The 8,530-nt window shown below is 41.9% G+C and overlaps 1 protein-coding gene across 3 annotated transcripts in view; it reads right to left on the reverse strand.

The window, feature by feature from the left end:
* The window catches only part of LOC114055346 (myelin-oligodendrocyte glycoprotein-like), a 30,463-nt gene extending 25,230 nt beyond the window's left edge, over window positions 1-5,233 (reverse strand). The window contains exons 1-2 of one of the 3 annotated variants that reach the window (XM_027879789.1): window positions 5,120-5,233; window positions 2,575-2,721 (exon numbers count right to left, since the gene is read on the reverse strand). The gene's annotated coding sequence lies outside the window, so the exon portion shown is untranslated. Of the gene's footprint in view, window positions 1-2,574; window positions 2,748-5,119 lie in introns of those variants that run through there. The other 2 variants (XM_027880622.1, XM_027881462.1) reach the window with 2 other exon arrangements.
* Between the last annotated feature and the right edge of the window lie 3,297 nt (window positions 5,234-8,530).

An 8,530-nucleotide genomic window follows, 5' to 3' on the forward strand; every position in this document is an offset into this window, starting at 1 on the left:
TTTTTTTTTTTTTTTTTTTTTTTTTTTTTTTTTTTTTTTTTTTTTTTTTTGTTTGGTTTGGTTTTTTTGTTTTTGTTTTTCCCCTCAGCATTGCTATTTGAGAGATGTCCTTCTCTGGATAGTTAAATGCATTTGGGTAGGAGGAAATGGTCACCTTTCAGGAAGTAAGAGTTCATGATAATGGAGAGAATAACTGCAAACAAAAGTGTGGTTTTGGAGCAGTTCAGTGTTGTTTACACTCTTTGTGGTGGTGCAGGGAAGAAGACAACACCAGCTCCTTCAGGGCTGGATAACTGGAATATGTGCCATTTCTTCAGATGTATTCAATGGTCAGCTTGCATCATGCAAGGATGCGGAAGGCACATAGAGCAATTCCCTTTAGACCCTGTAAATCTCACTTTAAAAGCTGGGCTGCCTCAACAAGAGAAATGTAGGGAATTCTGGATGCTTTTTCCTGATGTCTAAATAAATCAGTCCTCTTGAGAAATGATGATGAGAAGGATCTGCTTGGCTCTAGTTCTGAGAACTCTCTGCCCATGGTCACAGCAATCATTGCTCTGGCAAGGCTGCTGATAAAGGAGCTGAAAGCAAGTTTGGTTTTACAAAAAACTTATGATTCAGAACTTCAGCACATGGCAATGCACAACGTGGGAAGCTCAGATTTTGAAAAGCCAGAGATGAAATGAAGATATCTCAAATGTGCTTAGTTGAGAAATACATTTGGACTCTACAAGTAACTCTCTATAATCGTAAACTAATGGGAGACAAAAACAAACAAACAAAAACAAAAACCCAACAAGCAAATAGCAGCCTCCTTCATTTCACTGAGCTTAGTTTTTTTTCAGTAGCCTTCCAAGGAAATTATAGGTGAAATAAAATAATACAGAAAAGTGCACAATAATGTATGCACAAGGAGATGTGAGAGAAAAAAACCTGCATGCAAAGCTAAACTGTAGAAATAATTTTAAAAGTTAAAAACCCCTTACTGTTCTCTAGATGAAAAATTCACCTGTTTTGTCCGTCCTCCCCACTCTTTGATAAAGTTACATTCTTCAACTACAGCAAGCAAAAGTTAAATTACACCCCCCCCCCAGCACTCTTTGTTTATAGAAAAAAAAGTGGATTTGGAGTGAAACTTTGGGTATGAGAAGCTCAGCATGACCTGACAATGTGCACTGGCGGCCCAGAAAGCCAACTGTGCCCTGGTGGGTTGAGGAAGGGGATTCTGCCTCTCTCGTGAGACCCCACCTGGAGTATTGTGTCCAACTTTGGGGTCCCCAGTGTAAGGAAGATGTGGACCTTCTGGGTTCAGAGGATTCCATGAAGATGGTCAGAGGGCTGGAGCACCTCTCCTGTGCAGGCAGATTGAGAGAGTTGGGGTTATTCAGCCTGGAGAAGAGAAGGCTCCAGGGAGACCTCAGAGTGCCTTCCAGAATGTAAAGGGGACTTACACAAAAGCTGGAGAGGCACTTTTCACAAGGGCATGTAGGGATAAGACCATGGGAAATGGTCTTAAGCTGAAGGAGGATAGCTTTAGGTTAGACATGAGGAAGAAACTCTTTACTGTGATGGTGATGAGGCACTCAAATTGGGCACCCTGAGAAACTGTGGATGTCCCATCTCTGGAAGTGTTCAAGACCGTTTTGGATGGGGCTCTAAACAACCTGATCTAGTGAATTGGCCATTGAAAGAAGGTTGGAATGAGATGATCTTTAAGGTCCCTATCAACCCAAACCATTCTATAAAAAGCAGCTGAGAGAACAACTAAATCTGGAATTATCTACTGCCATAACATGAAGATTCTTATTAGTGATGCTGAAGGTGGCTGTGATTTTATTTGTATAGGACCCTGTGTAAGCAGGAGGGAAAACTTAAAGAGGAAAACACCCCAACAAAACCAAAAACTCACTGTCAAAACTAACTTTTCTGTACTTCTAGTAGCAGACCAAACTGAAAACTCAGTTCTTGATTGCCCCTTCTGTAAACCATAGGTGGTACAGGTGCCTTTGGCCAGGTCTGAGCAGCCAGGGGTGCTCAGCCCTGTGCTGATCTGAGCTCTTGTCCCAGGTCAGGAGCAGCCAAATCCTGCAAAGTCTATTGGGGAGCAGCAATTTGTGCATTCCCATCAGCACAGGGGATTCATGCCTGGGCAACATTACACTAGGACAGTGGCACTTCTCCAGACCTTGTTAGCACAGACGCCTCTGTACCACACCCTACTGTGGGATAGGATGTGCCTGAAGGCACTGAGGTGCTGTTTTAAAAACATCTGAGCAGATGTGAAGTGAAATCAATGACTGGAATTTAAAAAGGTATGAGCAGATGTGAACTGAAATCAATGACTGGAAGTCTCTGAGGCTCAGTTTGCTTTGGAAAACCTGACTGCAGGTACATTCACAGCGTATACACATCCCTACATGCCTCTGAAAATTGCCAGTGTTCAGTGAGATACTTCACTGACTATATATTCACATCCTATGTGCGTGTGTGTATTTAATGGACCGTAACAGAAAAACATTTTGTTGCTCAGAGGACATTTCATAGTTTTTCCTTCCTTCCCCTTCTGTCTCTCACCTGTGGAAACAAAGCTCAGTCACTGTCACGTGCACGCAGCATCCTGTCACCTGGACTGCCACCTTCTGTGGATGTTTAGGAATGCTCAGCTTCCATAGGAGACTTAAGGAGCTCTTGCAGGTTTCTTGTCTGGAGTGGGAGGGAGGGCTGTAACACAGTTCAGAAAAGGGATGTGAGAGGGATGTGAGAGACAGAAACCAGCTCAGCTTTTTCTAAGGATTCTTAAGTACTTGCCATGGAAGCATAGAATGGGTTGGAAGTGACACTTAAGGCTCACCCACTGCCAATGCCCCCTGGCATGGGCAGGGACAACTTCCACCAGACCAGGTTGCTCATAGCCCCATCCAACCTGGCCTGGATGCTTCCAGGGATGGGGCAGCCACAACATCTCTGGACAACCAATTCCAGGGCCTCACCATGGTCGCACTAAAGAATTTCTTCCCTACAATCCAAATTCCCTTTTGCAATCCAAATTACCATTTTTTGGTTTAAAATCATCGTCCCTTGTCCTGTCACTACAGGGCCTGGTGAAAAGTCTGTTTCTTTTAAGCCCCCTTTAAGCACTGAAAGGACATGCTAAAGGTCTCTCTGGAGTCTTCTCCAGGCTGAAAAACCTCAACTCTCTCAACCTGTCTCCAGAGGAAAGGTGCTCCAGTACTGACCATTTTTGTGGACCTCTTCTGAGTCTGCTACAACAGGTCCACTTCTGCCTTGTGCTAGCAGTAAGCTGTAGATACCATTTGCAATGACAAGGTGGGAAAAAGCCAACAAGCCCCCTAAAGAGTTGACTGGATCTGTGTGTATGTTTGGCTTGGTGTTGGTAGTTTGTTTGGTTTTGCTTTGTTTTTTTTTTTAAACAATATATAGGCTTTTTCTTTTGCAGAGTCTTCTTTAGCAGATAAAATCTGCAGAACTGGTGACTGTTCTACCAAGGGATCAGTCTCTTGAATGTAGTATGTACACTCATGCAATCTTATTTTAGGACTTTCATAGCTTTTGTAATGCTCGTCTTGGTAAATATTTCAATAACCTGGTCTTTGTTACAAGAAGAGGGCTCAATGAAAACATCCTACCACCTCCTCTTCCTTTCCAGAAATACGTAAATAATTCCTCGAGAATGAAATATCTCTGCTGATCCCTGCCTCTACATTACTTACACTCGTGTTGTCAAGTTAAAATAATACCAAACTTTCTGATTTAATGAGAACTGAAATCTGTAGCTGTGTCATTTCCCTCCTTGCTCAGGATTCGGTTTTAATCAACCGGTGAAATGCTTCTGTTTAGCTTTCAAAAAGGAAAACTGTCTGTCATGAGCTGGCTCTTGAGAGGCCTGAGTTCACATGGAGGTGTGAGAATTTGGGCTTTGTGGCATCAGTCTCTCTGTACTTTTCCAAAGCGTCTCTCTCCCACCTTCCTCTCTCCCTGCGTTACCTTGGTGGGTGCAGTTCCTTCTAAGGAAAGGGATGAGCTACGAAGAATAAAAACAGATTTTAAAATTGGAAAGCTGCCTTCAGCACCCTGCTGTAGGGACTGGTGGCTGTGTAGTTTTTGTAGGGGGAGTTTGTTTGTTTTTTATTTTTTAATTCATCTAATAAAAATCTTCCATCAAAAAATCGAAGGCAGAGAGTTTGTCTGAAACCCTCTTGTGCAACAGTATTTTGTTCTTTTCTTTTTTAAAGTCCACCAGTGGTTGTAACTGAAACCAGGGTGACCTGTGACTTGGGAAAACCCTGCTATGCAATTGCTTTCCCTTTTTCTTGTCTTTTCACTCCTACACTTGACTTCTCTAGCTGCAGACTGCTCCTCGGGTTGTGTGATTGTGTGTGTACCCTGGGGACCCCGTACCTTCCTTGCATGGGGTTTTTGAACTACTATTGTACACTGTCAGTTTGTAAACAGTGACCATTCAGGACCTGAGAAGTTCTGTAGGGCTTCCTTTTTGGTGTGACTAATATGCTGAACATCTTGAGCCTTTTTTTTTTTTCTTGCCCAAATGACATTTTGAGGCAGTAAGTGGGATTTGATTATTTTCAGCCAGTTCATTCTCTGAATTTCACTACTAAACCGAAACTCCCCACCCAGCCACTTCTGTCAATGTGTCACATTAATAACTAAAGATAAACAAAAACATTAAAGAGCAGAAATAAAGGCAAAACTGTATTGTGAGTAAATTAGTTTAAAATGCCTTTTGGGGTGTCAGGTGAAAACTGCCTTTTGTTTTAGTGGTAGCCTTAGCCTCACTCCTCATTTTGCAGTCTAAACACACCCCAGCTGGCAGCCAGTGCAGGGGAGTGGAGCTGCAGAGCTGAAACATTTTAACTGGGAAACCCCTCGAACTGCATTTTTTCTGCTTCAGCAAACTGTCGCTTATGTCAAAGGAAAAAATAAAATAAACAAGCCAAACCCAGATTGTTTCTTTTTCATTTTCCCCGTGTTCTACATCATTTGAAGCGACTTCACAAGACCTTAGCCAAAAAGCCATAGCCCTGATACCGCAGCTCTAGCACTTACTAGTACAAGACAGAAAAAGTGGTCTCTTGCTTACCTCTGGAATCTCTCAGTATCCTTTCTGCATGTGCTGAGATCCAAACGTGCTGCTGAGAGCCACTTCTGCCTTGAATGAGGAAGTGCAGGAGCGGGGCAGGATGTGGAGCAGTGACTCAGAAACCGAGGGGCTGTGTTTCTCTAGACTAACTGAGGCATAAAAGGAATTATTATGGAGGACTTATTGTGTTCAGCTGACGTAAGGGCTCGATTTACCAATAGTAAAAGCTCAGGAAGGTTCAACATTTCACCTTTCATCTTCTCCCAAACTTTAGCTGCTTGGGATAATGCAATGCTCAGGTGTGGCATGCCTTTCTGGGAGGACTGCCTACCTTTTAGTCCTATAAAATGTATGTCCTTTGTTAATAAGCATTTCTTTTCACGAATATGCTACTTGAAGGTGTTCAGAATAAGGATTTTGCTAATGCCTCTGAAACAGCTCTTGCTTCTTAGCTTAAGCAGGCACTTGAGACTTTGATGGATTCTTTCTATTAAGAACAGAAAATTATTAAAACCCCCTTATATTCTTACAATTAGTTTTGACTTGCATCCATGTATTTAGCTTCCTATGCAGCTGAACACAGAGACTACCACTTGCAGTTTCTAAGCCTGCCTTTCCAAGCTCTACAGTGTCAAAAAATAGCTCTGTTTCTTTTATTTACTCTGCAGTCAAGCACTGTTGCTTCCCTGGCTCTCTGCTTTTGATGTGCAGGTACTGAGCAATGTTTACTCCTTATGTTTTCAGCCAGCCATGGTAGAAGCCTTTCTCTTTCTCCTTGAGAGAGCTCTTGTATCTCAGTGAGCTGTGGACTTGGATGATGGGTGCCTGGTATGTTCTGCTATGGCATTTTGTAAAGAAATTTAAGTTTTTCTTTCTGTGGGCATTTGCAAGCAAGGGCATAGTCACATAATTGCACAATTCAGCACCTGCAGGAAAATATATTTGATTAATTTTGTTCAACTCTTGTATTTAAAATACCAATGTTTGTGTAGTCTCTTGCACTGAATTGAATCCTTCTGTAATCTCCCTTTGTTTGCTTTATAAGTGCAAACATACACTTCTTAATGCACTGTTAGTGTTGAACTTTACATTATATAAACACGCCATAAAAGGCATACCCACTGATTTAAAATAATTAAATTATTAGAAAGTATTAAATAATAGTAATTATCAAAATGGAATAATAATATTGTAACCACTGTTCTCATTCCTCTCAAGTCCTCTGCTTGGGTGAAGCAGAGAGCTAGTTAATCATAATGGATGAATTTAAATATTACTATGGAACACTCATACAAAAAAATTAGCCTAAACTTCAAAATGTCTGATTTTTTTTTTTTTTTTTAATTAAGCTAGAAGTTAAAAAATTGAAGAAAGTCTAGAAAATCATTTCACTGTGACAGAAAACCAACAAGACTACCCAGGCTCTTCTTAATGATTTGAAAGGTAGCACTTGATAAATCAGTCAGCTTCATGGTAGGAGCAATACACAGTTTCTCACTCAACTGATGGTGTAATGGAATTCCCCATTCTCTCCTGTGACAGTGATGATCCTGAATATTTCCTGAGGCACTTCACTTTGGAAAGCTTTGAATGCCTGATGCAAGTCACGTTAGATGAGCTTTAAGACAGAGTAGAGGAAAATATTTATGAGTTTGTAGAAGTTATTTTTTTGTTTAGCACTGAAGCACAAAAGTGGAAGGCTTCCAAGACTAGAACTCCCAAAGAAGGACCAAAAATGCCTATGGCTGTACTAATGTAATGAGAAAGCTACTCTTCAAAAAGATCCTACTCCTAACCCTGCTCTGAGAACTTCTCTCACAGTAGCAGAAATACTGTCCTAGTTAAACAGAACTGTTAGAATCTCACTCAGAGATGCTATGCCCTGCTCCAAGTAAAAGCAAATCCCTCCATAACAAAGTTCAGGAATGTAAAGGTGTATCCTTAATGCTTCATATGCTAATTCCTTCTTTATATGCTTTGAACAAGTCAGAGGTGCTACATAGCCCAGCCTAAATTTAAACCTCAGCTGAGGTAATTCCTCAGCATGTCCAGTGATTTGAACAGCCTTTTTCAGTACATACCTTTAAAGTCCTATGTCTCTAAATACTCCACGAGTTTTTCTTGTGCTTGGTCTTTGAAGTGCATTGGCATGGTGACTAAATACCATCTAGCAAAAAAGTCATGAGAATGGAAAAGCTGCTGTTCTCCAGCTTTGTGCATAAGTAACCTCTGTGTCTTCCCTTTGTGTCTTCCCTTCCATCCTTTTCTCACGTTATTGTTCTCCTCCCATCTTGCAGGAGGAGGTAGTAGATAACTGATGCATTCTTTCAAAACCTCTCAGTATAAAGAAATACAGGAGTCAGACACCTGTGGTCACCTAATGGTGTGGAGGAAAGGTTGTGGGCCTGGAGGACGTGGCCCTACAGTTATTACTCAATTTGATTTTCAGTGATAAAGACATGGAAATCGTGCTGATCCGTGGTGACTGCTCACCAGGACAAACCACACCAATATGTACAAGGCATGCAGTTGTGTTTTGGTTTGGAGTTGGTTTTTGTTGGGGATTTTTTTTCCCCCAGTCTCCTTATTGCTCATGTGAGATGCAGTGATTGTTTAGTGTTCCCCTGCGCTACACTGAGTGTAGTTAAACATGAAATAAAATGAGGACCTGGCAGCAATGCAATGTTGCCTTATAATTGTTTATCTTGACAGGAAAAAAAAAAAAAACCAAACACTGAAAAGGCTTTTTTTGTTTCCCACCCTTTCTGTTTTTCTGAGGAAGTCCTATTAAATTCAGCATGGGTTGAGTGACCTGGAGGAGACTTTTGTTATGGCTACACAGTTTGTCTGTGTTCTTTCAAAATCAAGGTTTCCAGTATCACAGAGTGGTTGAGGTTGGAAGGGATGTCTGGAAGTGGTCTGGTCCAGTTCCTGCTCAGGCTGGGCTACCTACTTGATCTTCAGACAGCCTCCTGTGTGTGCTCACTTCCTCTGATCCTCTGGGCACCACTGAAGAGAGCCTGGCCCTGTCCTCTTGGCACCCTCCCTTCAGGTATTTTTATACATTGATGAGATCCCACCTGAGCCTTCTCTTCTCTGGGTAGAAGAGCCCCAGCTCTCTCAGCCTATCCTCACAGAAGAGGAAATGCTCTGGTCTCTTCATCACCTTTGTGGCCTTTCATTGCATTCTCTCTGGCAGATCCATATTTCTTTTCTATGAGGGAGACCTGAACTGGATCCAGGTCTCCAGGAGTGGTCTCATCAGTGCTGAGGAGAGGGGAAGGATCCCCTTCTTCAACCTGCAGGCAATATTTTGCCTAATACAGCCCAGGATAACATTAAACTTCTTTGCCACAAGGACACAACACTGACTTATGTTCAACTTCTTGCTCACCAGCACACCCTCAGGGT

Source organism: Empidonax traillii, unplaced genomic scaffold, assembly GCF_003031625.1.
Source record: "Empidonax traillii isolate 1590-97213 ecotype Southwest subspecies unplaced genomic scaffold, ASM303162v1 scaffold1:size7828297, whole genome shotgun sequence".
Taxonomy (NCBI): Eukaryota; Metazoa; Chordata; class Aves; order Passeriformes; family Tyrannidae; genus Empidonax; species Empidonax traillii.